Source organism: Triticum urartu, chromosome 2 (genome assembly GCF_003073215.2).
Source record: "Triticum urartu cultivar G1812 chromosome 2, Tu2.1, whole genome shotgun sequence".
NCBI classification, from domain to species: Eukaryota; Viridiplantae; Streptophyta; class Magnoliopsida; order Poales; family Poaceae; genus Triticum; species Triticum urartu.
In genome coordinates this window covers 34,587,586-34,592,272 of record NC_053023.1, presented here as the reverse complement: position 1 = coordinate 34,592,272, position 4,687 = coordinate 34,587,586, and the positions used below count along the sequence as shown (strand labels likewise).

Here is a 4,687-nt window from a genome sequence, read left to right as displayed (position 1 = left end):
TAGTTAACTCAAATAGTTAACTAAAAGTTCAGCAACAGATTAATTGTATACAAATTCAGTTAACTGCATACAAATTCAGTTAACTGACTTACACTGACACAAAAGTTCAGTTAACTGCATACAAATTCAGTTAAGTAACACTACACTGACACAACAATTCAGTTAACTGCATACCAATTTAGTTAACTGACTTACACTGACACAAGATTCAGTTATCTGCATACAAATTCGCTTAACTGACTTACGCTGTCAACTTTAGTTAACTGTTAACAAATTCAGTTAACTGCATACAAATTTAGTTAAGTGAGAACAATGATAAAAAAATCAGTGCATCAAATAATTCAGTCATCTTCCATCAATGATACTAATCCATCAATGATCACTCAAATGTAGGCTACACCAAATTAAACAAGTCCGTTGATCCTAACTCACTAAATTAAACAAGTCCACTTATAAAATTCATTATAGAACTACACCAAACTAAGAGCTACAAATTTGGGCAGCATTACAACAACAATGGATCACTCAAATTCATCTAGCATCTCCCTAACCTTCCTTATCTTGCACTTGGTGTCTTCCTTATGCTTGAATAAGTCACCAATCATGTACTCTAGCTTCCTTTTCTCTTTCTTCATCTGATCTTTCTCTTCCATCAATTTGTCCCTCTCTTGCATCATCTCATTCCTCTCTTTCTCTGCCTTAACCCTCACCACTTGATGAATGCTAGTGGTAAATTTATCATACATCTTCTTCTTCTAAAGATCTTGCTTTAGGTCCGAAAAAGCAAGCTGTGTGCTGCCCAATTGGGCAATTGCCTGCTACTTGTCAGCCACAATCTTAGCAAAATCTAGTTTAAAAAACCTCAGATCTTTTTCCATATTTTCCTTCTCTCCCAATATCTTAAAGTTTTCTGCAGCATTAACAACATTTTGCCTGAGCTTGACCTCATCCCCATACATGTCCCAAAGCTTACCTAGACCCATCTTCAATTCGAGGAGGCCACTCTGGGTCAACCTAGTGCACATACCTACATTTAGGTCCTTCCTAGAAATCAAGATTTTTTTACAGTCAAATGCATAGTTTAGTTAACTAACACAAGATTCAGTTAACTGAACACAACCCAGTTAACTCACGCAATTATTCAAAGTACAACAAATCTTCTTATAGCACTATGGCACAGAACAACACTATCAATTATTCACTGTCAGTTTTTTAGATAATATCATCAACAATTAAATGGCACATATCAAGTTCATGCAAAGCACATATCCACTTAAATTTCAGAAGCACGTACACTTAATACGGCACTACCATCTACATCTACAGTAATTCATTGTTGTGGTAACTGAATCTTGCAGTTCACCACAGATCTGAAAATCTACTAACCTTTTTGCACAACCCAGGAATCTTCTTTCACTGTCCACGGACTCAAAGCCCACAAAGTTCTCACATATGGCTTGGTGTGCACATCTAGCAGGTAGATCTGTAGCAATGCCTCTTCATTCGGAGCAGACAATGGTGGGAGGAGCCTAAAAGAAAATCTGCTCAGAAATTCCCCATTTTGCCAAACCCTAAATGCTAGAGGTGCAGGGAGAGGAGCTCACCAGACTGCTGATGGAGTCGCCGTCCGACGAGGAGCTGGATCCTTCACTCCAGGAAATCATGCCGGCTAGCTAGACGGCGGCGGCGACAAGCACTGTGAGCAAAGAGCAGAGAAAGAGAGGGGGGCGACAAACAGGGTTGTCTGGACTGGAGGGGCAACGACCGGAGTCAACAACATAATGAGACATAATTAATTTAGGTGACTATCCTGCGGGTTGCTTTGGACGAAAGGCAGTTTTTTCGCAAATATACGTGCACAGACCGGCCCGGGCCAGCAGAGTCCAGTTGGCAGCTTGTGATTGGTCCAGGACCAAACTTGCACATCGCCTGCAAGTTGTAGGACTAGATAGTTGACTTTTGCAAGTTGTAGAACCAAATCGTCATCATGGACAAGTTCTCAGACTTGTGGTGCTTTTACCTCTTCGAATCCCCTCATTAGCGGTTTCTTTATTTTATTTCTCTTAGCTGACAGGTGGGCCCTTGCATGCAACATTTTTTTTTGGCAAAATATGATGCCACGCTATCCACAGTCATCGCCATGTGATGATTGACCGGTCAACATATGCCAGCTCGACGAAATACGTACACAAAACCATATTTTAGACCGTTTGTAAACCCCTAGAACAAGTTAGTTTATGATCGTATTTCGGGTATTTTAAATTATGGGAACTAAAGTGGCTACCGGGGCAAGTTTAGGGAACTGCAGTGATTTTTCCTCAAAAATACTGTCAGTTGAATGAGACTAAGTTATATCTCATTCAAATAAGTTTTAGACACTCCCACAATTAGTCTTGAGTGGAGAGTTGCGTGCATGCATGTCGTTAGGGCTCTTGATGTGTGTCGGCGTGTGTTTGCGATGAGTTCAAAAAGGTTTACTATAGCTCGTGTTTGTTGTTGCCACAAACACAGTTTTTTTTAACAGAGTACAGTAGTGATTGTATACACGCGCATACACTCATCCCTATGAATACACACACAAACTCTATCTCTATGAGCACCTTCAAAAATTCTAAAATAATCCAGAAATAAATGCGAGCATCAGGACTTAATTCCTGATGAGCTGATGATGCCATAGTCCGTCTAACCATCCAACTACAAATTGGTTCGCTGCCACACACACATTTATATACACTTACAATGCCGTTCAAATAATGAGAGCAAGAAATAGTAGTCCAATATAGTATTACCTCCGTCCCGAATTACTTCTCTTAACTTTGTGTAGGTACAGAGGGTGTACGAGGTAATTTGGCAACACATTTAGAGCAACTTCAATGGGGCGATTTATTTCGTCCGCGGCCGTCCGTTTTGGTTGGCGCGGATAGAAAAGTCGACCCAACGCGCCGATCCAAACGGACGCGTGTCCGTTTTTCGTCCGCAGGCGACCCATTCCCGGCACAATTTTGAATCGGATTTGCATCGGTGCGGACACGAGACGGATGCGCGCGCGCCTACTCCTTTTCCTGGGCCCGCTGGTCGGTGGGAGCCACCACCATTTCTCTTCATTTCCCCCTAAAAACACTCCCGCCCGCGCGCGCTCCCGCCCCCAACCAGCCATGGACGACGCTATCGACCTCGACGCCGCCGTCGGCCTCGCCTCCCTCGCCTCGTCCGGCGCCGCCGCCCCCTCCGGGAAAGGCAAGCCTCGTGCCCCGTGCAAGACCGCTGCCGCGACCAAGCCGAAGAAGGTGCTGACGCCCGAACAATGGGCAAAGGAGTCGGCCAAGAGGAGGGGCCGGAGGCACACCGCAAACGCGAGGGATGAGGCCGCCGCGCAGGCCGCCGTCGTCGCCGCTGCGCAGCAGGAGGTCACCAATGCCCGTGTCGCGGCGGCAACGAGGAAGGCGCTCTACATGCTAGGGTTAAACCCTAGCCAGCACGGCCTCGTCCAAGCCGCCGTCGCCGCGGCCAGCACCGGCTCGTCGGCGTTTCCTCGGATGGTGCTTCCCGACTCGCCCCGCGCGTCGGCTTGCAACCCGATCCCCGGCTTCCACGTCTACCCGCAGGCCTCCCGCCTCTCCGCGGAGTGCTCGCTCGACGTGAGCGTGGTCGCGCCTTCCACGCCCGCGCCCATCGACCTCAACGCGCCACCCCGGTGGTTGGTGGCTCGTCATCCGGCGGCACAAGGAAACGCGCGCGGCAGACGCCTGCAACCTGTTCGAGGAAATGCCGTCCGCCATCGACGAGGACTACATGCAGAACCTCATTTTCGAGGGCGGTGCGCCGGCCGCTGGCTACGATCCCGACGAGACACAAAGCCAAGACGGCAACGGGCTTTTTTTTTAAAAAAAAGAGTTAAATGCGAACATAAAATGGTCGGCACGTTGAGCGCATTACCGATGCAAATGCAAAACTGGGCGGACGCCGGACGGCCGACCGACCCAAACGAACAAAAAGCAGAAAAATGCATCGTCTGTTTGGGGCGGCCCGTTGAAGTTGCTCTTAAATCATGTATATAGTTCCGTGTACCCCGGATCGGCCGTGTCTCTTCTATGAGATCCCGGTCGCACATCGAATAAGCAGCATCGTCGGTGTGCAGCGCAGTTGTCCCGCGCTTGTTTGCCAGCTTAATTAGAGTCACACAAGCGGGGTGACCTGCTCTCCAAGGAATTATAAGCGAGGCTGAACGGAGTTTGCGTGCGTGACCGCTAATTACTAATCCAAGTCCAGGGCATGGAGCGGCATCTCGCGTGGTCAGCCGGAGGGGCCCACATGATTCTGTTGTGGATTGTCAGCGTGTGTCTCCTCAGGTGCACCGCAACGGACGCGCGCCCAGCCAAGTGAGTTGGTGGGACCCGACCTCCTTTTGATGCATGCCGGGTTAGCTTTTTTTTTTTTCATCGCATGCCGGGTTAGCTGATGAGATGATGCATGCACATGCCCACACGGACGCCCAAGAATACAAGATTAGCACTAGTACACGATAGTACTAGTACATCTTAAGTAGGAGACGTGAATTTACACGAGAGGTCCATGTGCCTAATGGGTTGGTTAATTTTGGAAACGGGTAGAAATTTTTGATGCATGTGAGATGAGGAACTCGCCCACGGTCATTTGCATACGGGATATTTGCCCTGGCACATCGCGG

The 4,687-nt window shown here is 47.7% G+C and overlaps 1 long non-coding RNA gene across 1 annotated transcript; it reads right to left on the bottom strand.

Moving 5' to 3' along the window:
- Positions 1–313: 313 nt before the first annotated feature.
- LOC125540880 lies at positions 314–1,791 on the bottom strand. The gene is made up of 3 exons (XR_007297400.1): positions 1,605–1,791; positions 1,387–1,529; positions 314–1,044 (listed from the first exon to the last, which is right to left on the bottom strand). It is a non-coding gene; the product is annotated as an uncharacterized LOC125540880 (long non-coding RNA).
- Positions 1,792–4,687: the final 2,896 nt, after the last annotated feature.